Source organism: Monodon monoceros, unplaced genomic scaffold (genome assembly GCF_005190385.1).
Source record: "Monodon monoceros isolate NGI ecotype Baffin Bay Population unplaced genomic scaffold, NGI_Narwhal_1 Super_Scaffold_13, whole genome shotgun sequence".
In the NCBI taxonomy this organism is placed as follows: domain Eukaryota; kingdom Metazoa; phylum Chordata; class Mammalia; order Artiodactyla; family Monodontidae; genus Monodon; species Monodon monoceros.
This window is the reverse complement of record NW_021703769.1, coordinates 26458500-26475456: the sequence shown is the minus strand read 5'-3', so window position 1 is coordinate 26475456 and position 16957 is coordinate 26458500. Positions and strand designations below refer to the sequence as shown.

General features: G+C 40.8%; 1 protein-coding gene across 6 annotated transcripts in view; it reads left to right on the top strand.

The window, feature by feature from the left end:
• The first annotated feature begins 2617 nt into the window (after nucleotides 1–2617).
• TPX2 (TPX2 microtubule nucleation factor) overlaps nucleotides 2618–16957 on the top strand; it is a 58289-nt gene continuing 43949 nt past the window's right edge. For 5 of the 6 annotated variants that reach the window (XM_029222197.1, XM_029222195.1, XM_029222200.1 and 2 more), the window contains exons 1-2: nucleotides 2618–2653; nucleotides 6327–6440. The gene's annotated coding sequence lies outside the window, so the exon portion shown is untranslated. Of the gene's footprint in view, nucleotides 2877–6326; nucleotides 6441–16957 lie in introns of all 6 variants that reach the window. The other variant, XM_029222196.1, reaches the window with a different exon arrangement.

Genomic DNA, 16957 nt, shown 5'->3' with positions numbered 1-16957 from the left:
GATAAGTGTGTCTCTTGGAACTAAACCTAGAAATAGAAGTGCTAGGTTACAGGGCACACACGTTTGACATTTTAAATATGTGTTGCCAAGTTGCCCTTTAAAGCAGCTGAACCCATCCTTTTCCCCAACCTTCTGAGTTACCTTGTAAATCTTTGATACCATCAAACTTTTAATTTTGGTCAGTTTGATAGGTGAAAAATGGTACTTCTTTGTTTAAATTAAGTTTAAAATTTAATTTCAGTATTACTACTGAGGCCAAGCACCTTTTCATGTCTTTAATGGCCAGTTTGTTTCTTCTTCTAAGAATTGCCTATTTTCCCCATTTTTTCCCCCTATTGAGCTTTTGTCCTTTTCTCACTGATTCTTAAGAGTTTTTGTTGTTGTTGTTGTTGTTTACATTTTAGGTTCTAATACTTTGTTACATGTGTTGGAAATATTTTATCCTTCAGTTTTGTTTGTTTTTCTTTTGTCAAACAGAATTTTAAAATTTTGGTTTGGTCAGTCTTTTCCTTTACGTCTTAGTTTTCCCCTTATGTCTTACTTAAAATTTTCCTACACGATGTCATAAACATATATTTTAACTTAAAATTTTTAATTTAAAAAAGTCTATTTATTTTGGCTGCACTGGGTCTTAGTTGCGGCACGCGGGAACTTCATTGTGGCATGCAGAATCCTCAATTGTGGCATGTGGGATCTCCCGTTTGCGGCATGTGGGCTCATAGTTGTGGCATGCAGGTTCCTTAGTCGCGGCATGCATTTGGGATCTAGTTCCCTGACCAGGGATGAAACCCTGGCCCCCTGCATTGGGAGCGTGGAGTCCTACCCACTGGACCACCAGGGAAGTCCCTAAAATTTTTAATTTTTAAATATCTTTAGGGTTTTAATTCATCTGAAATTTGTTTTTGTAAACGGTGTTGGATAAAAATCTAACATAATATTTTCCCCAAATGAAAAGCAAATGTCCTAACTCCATTATTTGTTTCCATCTGATTTGAAATTCTACTCAGCATTTACTAAATTCTGATATACATGCGCCTGTGTCTGAACCCTTAAATTCTTCAACTGATCTTTTGTTGTTAAAAAAATTTTCTATGCCAATACCCTGCTTAAAAAAATTGTGGAAAATTTCAAATGCATATATGTATGTGTATGTATATATGTATAATGAACCTGTCACTCAGTTTTAGCAATTATCAATTTGTGGTGAATCTTGTTTCATCTATACTCCCATCTACTTCCCTTCCTGGCATATTCCAGATTATTTTGAAGCAAATTCTAGAGTCATTTCATCCTCATCATTTCCATGTGTATCTCTAAAAATAAGGAATATTGAAAAACAAAGACAAACAAAAAGACCCAACTCTTGCTGGTTTTTTTTGTTTGTTTGTTTTTGTGTTTTCTATTTATTTTTTGAAGATACTAGATCTTTTGTCCTGTAGAGTTTTCTCGTCTGGATTTTGCTGATTGTATCCCCATAGACTCAACTGACGATACTTTTAAAATTACTATAATTTCGTAGTATGTTAATATTTGTGAGATCTGTTATGGCGATTGCCCCCTATTACTTTTCAAAATTCAGATGCCACTTCTTGTGCTTTTTTCCTTCCATGTGAATTTTAAAATCAACTTGGCAAATTCCATGACAAAACCTATTGCGAATTTCATCGGAATTGCCTTGAACTTTTAATATGGAGAATTTACAATATTAGATCTCCCCATCCATTAATAAGGTCTATAGCTTATTTAATTATTTTTATAGTTATTCAACGAAGTTTTAAATTTTCCCGTAAAGGTCTTAGGCTTATTTTTAAAAACTTTGTTGCCTTTTTCGTTATTATGAACATTGATCTTTTTGTTCTTGTTGTTGCTATTATCTTCTAATTGACTATTGATGATATATAGGATCAGACGTTCTTAACTCAAATCCCATCTCCTCTACTTAAAAAATGTGATCTTAGATAAGTTTACTCAACTTCTGTGAGCATTTGTTTTCTCTTCTACAATACGAGGGTAATAGAGCCAAGGATGCAGACGGCATTAAAAGTGAAAGACCAAACCTCCAAAAAGCCGCCGGCTTTAGCCAGTAATATTGGGGCGAGGACTGGATAAAGAGTTTGAGAGACTCCTTCACGATTGGCAGAGAATCTGGGGGCGAGACTATGTTGCTTGCAGGGGACTTGATGTTAAAACGAAGTGAATTCCTAAGAATAATCAAAGGCACGATGCACAACTACAGGGAGAATTATAAACTAATGAAGAATTTCCTTCCGTGAAAGTTTTGGGGAAGTTCAGGACGCGCGCCTGTTACCTAAATAGACTCCCTCTCTCTTCGGTGGGTAGTACCACCTTTCCCAAACAGTGTGTAGCCGACCTTTCTGGGCCTTGTGGTAATTTCCTCTTTCGAGTTGTTGCAGCCGGCTCACGCAGTCGCACTACATTTCCCAGGAGTCTCCGGGGCCGGTTGTTTTCTTGTCCCTCATCCTGACTTCCGGCCTCCCTACGATCTCTAGGGCCAATCGGAAGGCTGGGATAGCTGGTTCCCGGCACTCTGATTGGTGCGTTTGACTGGAGAGTCTGGGTTCAAATTTTCAACGGTACTGAATGAGTCCCGCGGCGGGTCTTCCTGGCGGTCGGTTGTCAGCGCTGAGGCGAGGTGAGCCGAGGGGAGAAAAGGCGAGCAGCTGGGGCGCCGGGCAGCCTTCTCCCTGATTTCCAAGTGGCTGGAGGTCTCCTCCTCCTCGAGGGCTCAGCTTCTGGGACGGTGTGCTGCTGGGGCGCCGACCTGACCCGCAGAGCAGGAGCCGGGCTTCCGCCCACCCTTCCCTTCATGACAGGATTTCCCCGGCCGGACCGGGACTAGCGGGCTGTGTCTACAGGTAGAGGCGGAGGCCGGCGTGGGAAATAGGTGGAAGGAGGAGTGGGGGGAGGCTGTGGGCTAAGGATAACGGTAACGACAATTATATTATTACCCAGCACACATGAAATAAGCGTTTACCGGACCAAGCACTCTGCGTTTTCTCATTTAATTTTCGCCCCAATCCAGTGAAGTCGGTGCCAGTCTTAGCCCTCCTTTATAGGAGGGAAGCTGAAGCCCGTAATCTAGATACATTTCTCGAAATGGGTGATACAGTAGCCCCACCCGCCCTCAAGACGTGTGGCATTTGGTGGAGGAAAAAGATGTGGCCACAAACAACTACATTTCAAAACTGTTGTGCAAGATAGAAAGGTAAATGAGGTGAGAACATAATTGAGGACAAGTTTAATTCCACTTGGAGTTGTCTTTCTATTTGGGGATTTAAAATTCATTCTGTTTTATCCCTATCTGCCCAGCCCTTCCCCTTTGTGTGGTATCACTAGGTATTACTGCTTTTCTAATTTCCTGTCCTAAAACACTTATAGATCGGAGAGGGAAGGAAAAGTGAACCAGGCTGTAATATTGTAGGATTGTTTTTCTCCCTGGTTTCTTGATACATGGTTTCTTTTTCTCACCTACAGTTTCCTAGTACTTAGGTACCAAGGACTATCCTCCCTATCAGTCCTGCTTAGGACAAGACAGCATCTGAGTGCTCTGCTGATTTTGCTTTAAGACCATCACTTGGAGTTCTCCCTGGTTCAGCCTTACCTTGTCTTGACATTCTATGGCCTTTCAATTTGTCTCACTCATCAGATGTCAAAATTCAAACTGTTTGCTGCAATACTAAGGATATGTTTGTGTTGTGGGCTCAGTGTATCACCCCCTGTCAAGCCACCTCTAAATCAAACTTACGTTGTTTTGGAGTTGTACTGTGGGTGTGTCAATTCAGTATTAAGTTGGCACTCTTGGGATCAAAATTATTGTGGCTCGCAGCTCACTTAGCTAACTAATTGACCTTTGAGGTTGTACTGTGTGCTCAGTATTAGATACTGTGTGTATACAGATGAATGGTTTCTGGTATGCTTGAGGCCAAAAGTCTGATTCAAATTGACAGGTGACAATTAGAACAAGACAAGAAAGCATCTGAGTGCTCTATTGTTTTGTATTGTAAGCGCCCTGGCAGTTTAGAGGTGAGGGAGATCAGTGAGGCTTAAAACAGGCAAGGGTGGCTTTGTGAAGCAGGTGGGACAGAAACCGTTCTTGATAAGGAGAGTTTAGTTAGACAGGAACCCGAACAGCCTTGGTGCATGGAAATCACCCATTCAATATTTGTTGAATTGGAAAGACAAGAAGGCATTATCTAAATTGACTACAAAATTTCAGGTATGAAAAACTGGATATATTGAATTAGATTGGTAAATTTGTTTAAACTTTCAAATCATTTAAAGAAAATAGTTATTTTGGCCCACCTTATTTAAGTCTGTGTATTCCAACCTTAATAAAGTTAGTTTATCCTGCAGCTGCAATTAAGCTTCAACAGGAGACAGGATTATGTGGGAAGGTCCTTCATTTCTTGTTCAGGTATCAGGAGAGGTTCAGAATCCACCTATATTATTTCCTATATGTATTTTTTCCTCAGCCTTTCCTGGGTCTCTTCCCTAATTCTTTTTTTTTTTTTTTAATATTTGGTTGGGTTTATTTTTGTTTTTGGGTGTGTTGGGTCTTCGTTTCTGTGCGAGGGCTTCCTCTACTTGGCGGCGAGCGGGGGCCACTCACTGTCACGGCATCTCTTGTTGTGGAGCACAGGCTCCAGACGTGCAGGCTCAGTAGTTGTGGCTCACGGGCCTAGTTGCTCCGTGGCATGTGAGATCTTCCCAGACCAGGGCTCGAACCCGTGTCCCCTGCATTAGCAGGCAGATTCTCAACCACTGCACCACCAGGGAAGCCCCCTAATTCTTTTTGAATTGCTTGGGAAGAAAGGAGGAGGAGAGATTTAAATGTCCTTTGGCAAACTGAATTTTCTTTGCCATATGGGTAAAGGTAGGAAGCAGAATTTACTACAGGGAGATTGAACAGGCCAATCAATTCTTTTTTTATAAATTTATTTATTTATTTTTGTCTGCGTTGGGTCTTTGTTGCTGCGCACAGGCTTTTCTCTAGTTCCGGAGAGCGGGGGATGACTCTTCGTTGCGGTGCGCTGGCTTCTCATTGCGGTGGTTTCTCTCGTTGCAGGGCACGGGCTCTAGGCGCACGGGCTTCCATAGTTGTGGCTCCTGGGCTCTAGAGTGCAGGCTCAGTAGTTGTGGCGCTCGGGCTTAGTTGCTCCACGGCATGTGGGATCTTCCTGGAACAGGGCTCGAACCCATGTCCCCTGCATTGGCAGGCAGATCCTTAACCACTGCGCCACCAGGGAACAGGCCAATCAATTCTGTGAATAGATCTGTGTCTGAGACAGATCAGCAGCTAGGGTACTTTGTGAAAAAAGTACAGATAACTGGGAGGGGTTCTGTTTTTGTTTGTTTGCATAGAAAAACTTGATTATAGGGGGAAATTAAAGATTAGTGAGAAAGGTATAAAATTGTATGTAGGAGCATACTTTAGAAAATTTTTATAAAATGCTATTTCTACTTTTTAATTAATTTTTTTAAAGCTAAGTTTTTAAAAAAATATTTATTATTTATTTATTTTGGCTGTGCTGGGTCTTAGTTGTGGCATGTGGACTTCTTAGGTGTGGCACACATGCAGGATTTAGTTCCAAACCCCAGCCCCCTGCATTGGGAGCGTGGAGTCTTACACACTGGACCACCAGGGAAATCCCTATTTCTACTTTATTAAATTTAAAAGGGTAGCAGAAGTTTTTTCATATTTTGAGTGTGCCTACTCTTTGTCCTGATGTTTGAATAGGATAGAAGTGCGCACTGCAACCCCTTGATGTCAGTGTTCCTAAGTTTCAGGTTTCAGAAAGGTTGCTTTAAAGTGGGAGTATGTAACCACAAAGATACTGGGAAACAGCACATGTACACTAAAAAACTTGAAGAACATTTTTACACTAATGAAACAGCAATCTTTTAAGAAGTCTGGCATTTGGGGGGATCCATGCTATTTAGACCTTAGCTCTCAGAAGCACTCTTTGGTTTTAAGAGTGGATATCCTTGGTATTTTATAGCAGCGGTCCCCAACCTTTTTGGCACCAGGGCCTGGTTTTGTGGAAGACAGTTTTTCCACGGACGGGTTTGGACGGGGGTGGGGGGCATGGTTCAGTTGGTAATGCAAGCGACAGGGAGCGGCAAATGAAGTTTCAATCGCTTGCCTGCCGCTCACCTCCTGCTGTGCGGACTGGTATTGGTACGTGGCCCGGGGGTTGGGGACCCCGGGTTGGGGGGTTGGGGTTTTATAGCTCCTTCTGTTCTCTGTTAACCTTTTTTACTACAAAGAACTTGAACCTGTTTCATCACCTTTCTGCTTCTTCCAGGTTCTTGATAAGAAGTACTTTCTAGACTTCAAGATTTCAGGAGAGGTGAAAGAGTATATTGCAACTTTGAGTCAAGCCTGTAGACAGGTGGACTGACAGACGATTAAACCACAGGTAAAGCTGTATCCACAGTATTACATTAAAAAGGAATAAGGGGGACATTAATATATTAGCTTCAAAATTCTTTAAATAACTAGCTTATCTTTAGAAAGTAACACTTATTTTGGAAGAAAATTTATTTAATATGTAAAAGCAAAAGAAAATAATGTCACCCAATATCCTACCTCTCAGATAAACTATGGCTAGCATTTTGATAGATTTCTTTCCAAATTTTGGAGGGTATCTATATTTGGTTTTAAGAAACCATACTCTAATAACCTTCATTTTTTTTTCATTTAATAATTAGGTTATGAAAATTTTTTCATTTTATTAAAATTTTGTATAACATAATTTTAGTGGCTATATATTATTCCATTATATCGTTCTACCATAGTATTTTACCCAGTGGAACCATTGGTCAAAAAGAATGCATATATATATATATATATATATATATATTTTTTTTTAGAATGCATATTTTTATTTTCTTAATTTTTAAAATTTATTTATTTATGGCCGTGTGACATGTGAGATCTTAGTTCCCCAGCCAGGGATTGAACCCGTGCCCCCTGCATTGGAAGCGCGGAGTCTTAACCGCTGGACTGCCAGGGAAGTCCCAAAGAATGTGTATTTTTAAGACTTTGGTATGTAGCACCAAATTGCTTTATAGGAAAATTGTGCTGATTTACACATCCACCAGCAGTGTATGTTCACACAGGCACAATTTTTTATTTTTAAAATATAGATTCAAATGGTGCAAAAATCAAAATAATATAAAAAGGTTTATAGTTAAAAACCTTCCAACCCTCTCATTGTCTACCTCACTCCCTGCCACCTCATTGATTATCACTTTTTTAGGGTGTGTGTGTATGTGGGTGTGTCTCTGTCTCCTTTCCAAATCAGATACCTTTTGAGGGATATAAATCTCTACAAGACTGAATGATTGAGATTTGACTAGGATTGTGACCTCCTGTAGCCCCACTGTCAACCCTTACAAACTCTTTCAGCTTCTTACTTTTGGAACATCAGAAAACTTTGGTATTAAAAAGATCTGTGTTGTTATTTGGCCTAGAGGTAAATGGCATCTTTGATTTCTATCCAGGTCCTGTTAGTCATGTAAGAGTGGATTATGGTTTATAGAGTTCTGTGGATGAATAAAAAAAGCGGAACTGAATTTGTAATCCTTCAAAAACAGTGATAAGAAACTCACAAGTTTGGGAGGAAAATGGTAGAAAAATGTATTTGCTTGAGATTTCTGGACAGTGATGAATTAGAACAAGTGTCCATGTGTCCTGTGCTGACTTCTAAGTGCTTGGACAGTGAGAGATTGTCACTGGATTTTTAAATGACCCAATTTTGGAAGCTTCATAGATCTGTTTCTGTAAATAGATCCGATTTCATCATAGAAGTTAGCAAACAAATGTGGAAACACAAAGTCCATTAACTTCCTTCAGACTTAGTTTGTGACTTTGATGAACATTTAAAATTGCTGTCTGTATTATGTTGCCATTTACTGTCTCCTGCTAATCCTTATGTACAAGAAAAAGAAATGTAGGTGTTTTCTCCCTGGTTAAGATGACAATAACTCAACTCTAACTTGTGGTAGTGTAACAGGATCTCTTATCCCTTGTGAAAATAAGAGAGGGTGTCCCTGGGGAAATGGCACTGCCTGGGATGGGACCATTTTAACTAACTACACTTCTAATGAGATCTTGCCTTACTCTTTTTATTCTATTACATTACCATTTATTTAACTCATGATTTTTCCTCCAATAGAATTAGGCAATACGCAGTTCACAAGCTTGTATAGTGAGGTACTTGAGATCACTTATCACACCAAAGTCTTCATTTTGCTCAGGAGCTGCTAGTCTCTTTCAACCTTACTTAGAATGCAGCCTTTTACAGCTTTCCTCCACCCGCTCTGAACCTGCACCTTTTGATTTACAGAGCTTGTCATGGCTGGATATTTTTGGTTTGATAGTGAAGAGAGACAGGGACCCTTGGAGGTTAATTTCAGATGAATGTGGAAATAGGTTACTTTGTTTCTTTTGCAATCTTCCTCAATTGTGTACTTCCCCCTGTTTGTTTTCCCTTTCCATTTATTTCTTCCCCTAGAAAAAGTCAATATTCATCTTTAGCCTGTAGAACTCTGCAGGTCTATCTGTATCTTTTATGTATCACTTCCACCAGGAAGCCTTCTCTGACCCTCCTTCATCTATTCCCCTTCTCTGCACTTCCACAGCAAAGATCACCCTGTGTCAAAATTACTGTGAGTTCCTTAAGGGAAAGGATTATATATATCTTTTCAATCTTTGTTTTTTGGAAACAAAAATTAGCCACGTGATGTGATGGATGGCACTTGATAAGCAGTTTTAAAAGGAACCTAACTAGTTCATAACATATGGGAGAAACCTTTACCTGTCTATCATAGGATTATTTGTCAGGAAGAGCTATTTCTTCACTCAGAATGTTTCTAGTTTTGCAAGAGTCTGAAGTTGCGGTGGATTCAGATAATTTTGAAATGTGAAGCCGATTCTCTTGCTTGGCAGCTTGATTTGTGTGGGGCAATGTGGTTGACGCATGTGCCTTTTTTTTTTTTTTTCAGTGAAACCTGTTGACAGAAATTCAATCTTGATTAAGCGGTGCAGGAAGGCATCCAGTTCCACCTTGCTTGGGGCTCTCATTTAAACAGTTAGCTTTGGCCTTAGCCTGTTCCATTTCCCACTAGTCCTTTAATTTTTTTTTTTTTTTTTTGCGGTATGCGGGCCTCTCACGGTTGTGGCCTCTCCCGTTGCGGAGCACAGGCTCTGGACGTGCAGGCTCAGCAGCCATGGCTCACAGGCCCAGCCGCTCCACGGCATGTGGGATCTTCCCGGACTGGGGCACAAACCCATGTCCCCTGCATCGGCAGGCGGACTCTCAACCACTGCGCCACCAGGGAAGCCCAGTCCTTTAATTTTTGAAGGTTTCACATCCTAATATTTATTATTTGTGGGAGAGGCAGCGTAGTGACGCTAGCATAACCCAGTAGTTACTTTTGGTTTTGTTCATGTACTTGTGCCATCACTCTTTATTGAGGAGAATCAGACTTCTCAATGGATATGTATTTATCTGTTTGTTCCCCTCTTTTGGTCGGGGGGTGGGGGCAAGGGGCTGTATTAGACCAAAAGATAGCTCAAAAGAAGCTTTTTGAAAAAGAGGTCGTTTATTTTTTAATATCTTTATTGTAGTATAATTGCTTTACAATTTTATGTTAGTTTCTTGTACAACAAAGTGAATCAGCTCTAAGTATACATATATCCCCTTATCCCCTCCCTCTTGAGCCTCCCTCTTGAGCCTCCCTCCCACCACCCCTATCCCACCCCTCTAGGTCGTCACAAAGCACCGAGCTGATCTCCCTGTGCTATGGAGCAGCTTCCCACTAGCCATCCATTTTACATTTTGGTAGTGTGTATATGTCAGTGCTGCTCTCTCACTTCGTCCCAGCTTCCCCTTCCCAGCCTGTGTCCTCAAGTCCGTTCTCTACATCTGTATCTTTATTCCTGCCCTGCCACTAGGTTCATCCGTAGTGTTTTTTTCAGATTCCATATAAGGGCGCTAGTGTACGGTATTTGTTTTTCTCTTTCTGACTTACTTCACTCTGTATGATAGACTCTAGGTACATCCACCTCACTACAAATAACTCAATTTCATTTCTTTTTACGGCTGAGTAATATTCCATTGTATATGTGTGCCACATCTTCTTTATCCATTCATCTGTCGATGGACACTTTCATGTCCTGGCTATTGTAAATAGTGCTGCAGTGAACATTGTGGTACATGACTCTTTTTTTTGTTGTTGCTTGTTTTTTTGTGGTACGTGGGCCTCTCACTGTTGTGGCCTCTCCCGTTGCAGAGCACAGGCTCCGGACGCGCAGGCTCAGCGGCCGTGGCTCACGGGCCCAGCCGCTCCACGGCATGTGGGATCTTCCCGGACCGGGGCACGAACCCGTGTCCCCTGCATCGGGAGGCGGACTCTCAACCACTGCGCCACCAGGGAAGCCCCATGACTCTTTTTGAATTATGGTTTTCTCAGGGTATATGCCCAGCAATGGGATTGCTGGGTCATATGGTAGTTCTATTTTTCGTTTTTTAAGGAACCTCCATACTGTTCTCCATAGTGGCTGTATCAATTTACATTCCCACCAACAGTGCAAGAGGGTTCCCTTTCCTCACACCCTCTCCAGCAAGAGGTTGTTTTAAAAAATAGTATTTTGGTTTTAAAATTTCATCTAAATAAAGATAAGGTATATTTAGGTTTCAGCCCCCTTTGCCTTTTAACCCCCACCGATCACATACAGTCCTAGACCTCAGAGGACATCCCTCCAGATGCGTGAATAGTCTACTCTGGAATATCCACTGAGAGGTTCAGACTAACCTCCATCTTGTTTACAGCAAAAATTTATATGCAAGAGTACAAACTTAGAAAAAGAGAAATTAAGGGGTGATATTTTGGTTTATGAGAAGATTCAGCTCAGAGTTTTCCTGCTATACTTAGAATAGGGTTTTTAATTTACCAAAGTGTTCTTTTTGCACAACTTGTCAGGAATACTTAATTTTCCTATAGAGCAGAGTTTATTTCTGTATTTGTCTAACAGGTTAGTAAGATTTGGTTACGTACCTCATTTTTTTTGGCTGCACTGTGCAGCATATGGGATCTTAGTTCCCCGACTAGGGATTGAACCCGTGCCACCTGCAGTGGAAGCACAGAGTCTTAACCACTGGACTGCCAGGGAAGTCCCTACTTGCCTCATTTTTGAAGGAATATTTATAGGAAAACCCTGTATATTATAGTGACCCCAGATTTTGGAATCCTATTAACCTGGTCTTAAAACTCAATATTGCTACATACTAGTTGGTGATCCTGGATCACCAGGATCCTGGAGTAGTTGAGCCAGTTCCTTATTTGTAAGATGGTGATGACTATATCTACCTTATACATTGTTAATGCAGTTTAAATGAGATGATTTATGTGAAGTGCCTCGTAAAGTGCTTGGCCTGAGGTAGACAATCAGTATTTGGAAGTTATTATTATCTGTAAATGGTTTTGTCTCTCGCTCCTTGACATTTGATATTGATCTACATAAATATCTATTTTTAAATAAATATGAGAGGCAGTGGATAAGGACACTCCCTTTAGGGCCTGTCTGGGTTTGAATCCTGGCTCTGCTACTTCTTAGCTTCATGACCATGAACAAATAGTAAATCTTTCTGTGCCTCATTTTCCTCATCTGTAAAATTAAGATAATAACAGTACCTACTTTATAGGATTATTGTGAGGATTTAGTGAGTTAATATATGAAAACACTGTTTGGCTTGTCATAAGGACTCAGTAATTAATAGCTATTATTTTTTTAGGTCAATACACAGGAACATTTTATTTTATTTTTATTTATTTATTTATATTTATTTATTTATTTATTTATGGCTGTGTTGGGTCTTTGTTTCTGTGTGAGGGCTTTCTCCAGTTGTGGCACGCGGGGGCCACTCTTCATCGCGGCGTGTGGGCCTCTCACTATTGCGGCCTCTCTTGTTGCGCAGCACAGGCTCCAGACGCGCAGGCTCAGTAGTTGTGGCACATGGGCTTAGTTGCTCCGTGGCATGTGGGATCTTCTCGGACCAGGGATCGAACCCCTGTCCCCTGCATTGGCAGGTGGATTCTTAACCACTGTGCCACCAGGGAAACCCTGCCCCTTTCCCTCTTTTATAACCTGAATGGGAGCACACACTTGTGCATTTTGCTTTTCTCACTTAGTAGCTCTTGGAGCTCATTTTGTACAAATCACATATGTAAAGTTATCTAATATTAAAGTTACTTAATATTTCAGTATATGGTTGTGCCATAATTTATTCAACTAATCTATTGGTGGAATTGGGGTTTTCAGTTTTTTGGCTTTTATGAACACTGCTATGTGAATTTTCTTATATTTACATATGTATAAATACATATCTGTAAGATAAATTTCTACGTTTGGCAAGATGTATCAAAAAGAAAAATGTAAATTGCCCTCCACAGGGGCTAGCGGTGTAGCTCTATAATTAAAAAAAGGAAAAAAGGATGTGAGGGTTTAAATTTGAATACTTTCCAGGTGGTTTTCAGCAGCATGCTTTGGTGGAATCATAGTTTTTAGGAGGCTAAGTGGGGTTGCTGCATATTACATTCCTGCCTCTTCCCTCCCCCAGCTTTGGTTGTCTTCATTACATTCCTGCCTGGGAAGTCTTCCCAGTGACCTGGGTTAGGCATTAAGATCATGGGAATCCAAGATTTTCCCATGTCTTCCAGCATGTTTGTTCACAAGAACTGGAAAACGTCCTCCTTGCAGCAGGGGAATTTTAACCACTGTCAATTGCTGGAGAATCTTTCAACAATGTCCTTTGAATAGAAATGTGGTCAAGGAGAGGAAAGGTATCAGTAGGTCAAAAGGCAGTGATAATATCATACGGTAGTGTATTTCATAGCACTCAAAATACCTTCTCACTTGTTTACGGGAAGTAGGTAGGCAGAAAGGTGGAGTGACTTGCCCGTTATTATATACATCAAGTAATGCCAGGGAGAGGGCTAGAATTCTGGATTTCTATGTTGGGATTGTTTTTGGCTTTAAGTGAAAGAAAATGTGACTTTAACAGCCTATATGAAAAGAGTTTTATTGTCTAGAGGTAGGTGGTTGCTGATATTTGATCATCAGTGATCAATAGCTCAGTGATATCAGGGCCATTGTATGTTATTCTCTTGAATCATTTACTCCTGTGTATATGATGGCTGCTATAGCTCTAGCCATTACATCTGCCTTCAAGGCAAGAAGAAAGCTGAAGGAAGAGGGCAGGAGCAAGGGCTATAGCTGTATCAGGTAAGTACGAGTTTTCCTATGAATCCCTCAGCAGATTCTCATCGTTCTCATTGGCCAGAACTGTCCCATGGCTACCCCAAGCTTGGAAGCTTGGCAATCAAGGAGGTGACTTCTGTTACAGTGCACTTGTTACTGTTTTGATGCTGTTCAATGAAAAGTATTTAATCATAACTTGACTTAAGCCACGTCATCTCTGATTTTCATCCTTTTTTTTTTTAAAACTAATTTATTTATTTTTGGCTGCGTTGGGTCTTCATTGCTGCACATGGGTTTTCTCTAGTTGTAGTGAGAGGGGGCTACTCTTCGTTGTGGTGCACAGGCTTCTCATTGCTGTAGCTTCTCTTGTTGTGGAGCACAGGCTCTAGGCACGCAGGCTTCAGTAGTTGCGGCACCCAGGCTCAGTAGTTGTGGCGCGTGGGCTTAGTTGCTCCACGGCAGTGGGATCTTCCCAGACCAGGGCTAGAACCTGTGTCCCCTGCATTGGCAGGCAGATTCTTAACCACTGCACCATCAGAGAAGTCCCTCTAATTTTCTTTATACTTATGGTTTATACTATATAATTTAAATATTTATACTGTCTTATTTATTGAGTCTGATAGGACTCCTGTCTAGGTTTTAATTCCTTTGTGTCTGAGACTAGATCTACCTTTTGTATGAGACATATTGTCTCATCCTTGAATATTAGTGAGAAAGGAGCTCCGACATTATCAAGCCCACATTTATGACCTCTAGCAAGTGTGTAATATGAGTGGACTGCTAATAAATAGCTTATTGAGTTAAACTGAATAATGAAAGTAGAAATAGGGGAGAATGAAAACTTAGAAGGAGGATAATAAAGAATCCTCTATTCAGGGCAAAAGACTATGAAGAATGGATCTACTTGGAAAGAAATACCGTACTATCTTCTATGCAAATAGAGACTATAACTACATTAACATGCTTCTCTAATTCATAGGGTGAGAGGGCAGAACGATATAGGAAAAACACTGTGCTGAAGTCAGGGGCCTCAGTTCTAGATCTAATTCTGCTTTTATATAACTGTATGATAATTGGGAAGTCTTTTAATCTCCCTTACCTTCAGCTTCCTCTTCTAGGATGGAAATAATAATTGATGCTTTAGAGGATTGTTGAGGGTTATTAAAATAGTACAATTTAGTACCACATGGTGTCTGGCATGTATAATCACCTTTGGGAACTGTTTTTACCATAATCATTAGAAGTGTTGTGTGATCTTGGAGGACCCCGTTTCGCTTTAATTAATCTTTATCTGTAAACTTAAAAAGTTAGGTGTTATTTAAAATTCCTCCCAATTCCAAAATGTCATATTTCTACGTTAAGTTCCTCAGTCGGCACATTGTTATAAAGGTATCTGTGGAGTTGTGGCTTCAGTGAGTTCATAAGAGAGACCATGGGAGAATGAGGTTCTCTGATGTATAGGTTGATGGCACTATATAAACTAAATATCTGTCAGAACAAATTCCTTCTGAATTACCCAAGTCCACTGAGAGAAGCTAATGAAATGATGGCTAAACCACTGAGCAGCAATGAGGTTGGGTGGAATTAATCTCATGATTTATCTCACAGCCTAGGTATAGTGGTATAAAATAGAGAAAATGAGCACTGAGGGCTGTTAGTGCCCAGAAGAGAACGGGCACACCTCTCTGGTAATGCTAGTGGGTATTACTCTTCTGAGGAATGTTTTCACAGTATGTGTCAAGAGCCAGCAATTCCATCTTTAAGAATTTGTCTTGGGACTTCCCTTGGTGGTGCAGTGGTTAAGAATCCACCTACCAATGCAAGGGACATGGGTTTGATCCCTGGTCTGGGAAGATCCCACATGCCAAGGAGCAACTAAGCCCGTGCGCCACAACTACTGAGCCTGCGTGCCACAACTACTGAAGCCCGTGTGCCCTAGAGCCTGCGTGCCACAGCTACTGAGCCTATGCGCTGCAACCACTGAAGCCTATGCGCTCTGGGGCCTGTGTGCTGCAACTACTGAAGCCCGTGCACCTAGAGCCCGTGCTCTGCAACTAGAGAAGCCACCACAAGGAGAAGCCCGCGCACCGCAACAAAGAGTAACCCCCACTCGCCGCAACTAGAGAAAACCCACCCACTGCAACAAAGACCAAATGCAGCCAAAACCCCCCACATGGGCTTCCCTGGTGGCGCAGTGGTTGAGAGTCCGCCTGCCGATGCAGGGGACATGGGTTCGTGCTCTGGTCCAGGAGGATCCCACATGCCACGGAGTGGCTGGGCCCGTGGGCCGTGGCCGCTGGGCCTGCGCGTCCGGAGCCTGTGCTCCACAGCGGGAGAGGCCACAACGGTGAGAGGCCCGCGTACTGCAAAAACAAAACAAAACAAAAAACCCCACAAAAACACAAAACATAAATAAATAATAAATAAAAGAATTTGTCTTAAGGGAAGAATTAAGAATATGTACAGAAATTTAGCTACCTGGTTATTCTTCTAGTAGTATCTTTAAAGTGAAAATATTGGGAAAATTCTAAAATAAGGGATAAGTAAATTGTGGTTGCTGATATATCTATATTTATTGACAAGGAATATGCTCACGATATGTGAAGCAGATTCAAAATGTCAATGATCCCATTTGAAAAAACAAAATGTGTGCGTGTGTGTGTGGAGAGAGAGAGAGAGATTGAGAGAGGTATTGTGTGTGTGTCTGGAGCAGTGTGGCACTGTAGATTTTTATGAAAACTATTTTTGTGATCTAATTTTTTAAAATGAGCATGTATTTCTAAAATAAGGGCTTACAGAAAGGTACTTAGTTTAATAACTGTGTATGCAAGTTGTTACTGATATCTACTTCTCTTCCAAGATACAGAATACTTTAAGTACATGTCATTTCATGGATGAAGACAAATGGCTCATTGGGTTTCATAGGGAAATTATTTATCAGTGAGTGTGGCCTTTCGGCTATTTTTCAGATTACTTCCAGCTATTTTCTTAACCATACAAGGCTGGAGTGGGGGCTGACTTTAAACCTACACAGGTTTCCACAGCACAGAGGACACAGTACAGTACTTCTGTACAAAGTATGCCGAAGTAAGGATGGACCCATGTCTTTGACATGTTTCTTTTACCTAATCTGCATGTTGTGCCGTTTATATACTTTTTTTTTCTTTTATGTATTTTTTGAAGTCTTTCTCTTCATGCCCAGGAATAGTATTTTTATGAAAGTATTTCTAAAGAAAAAACCTGTACTTGGCAAAACTATATTGAGCTTTTACTATGTATGAGGTACTGTTCTAAGCACCTTGATGGATGAGGTATACACAAGTGAGTAAAATTCATCCTTATCTACAGGAACTTAGCGTCTACTAGGAGAGACATTTGCATAGTTAACTAATATAAAATTAGATGGTATAAAAGCACTATGGCTTTGGAGAGGCAACAATTAGGTATGATAGGTGGAAACTGGGAAAGATTTTACAGAGAATTGGACTGGATTTGAATGATGAGTAAGATTTTGGTTGGTAGGTATAAAATTTAATGGTGTGTTTCAGAAATTGGGTTATTCAGGGCAGAGAGAAAGCACACTGGATGTGGAGGAGACTGGAAATGAGAAAACGGTAAATTGAGGAAAATAAGATAATGAATGTAAAACACCTAGCACAGTACATGGCA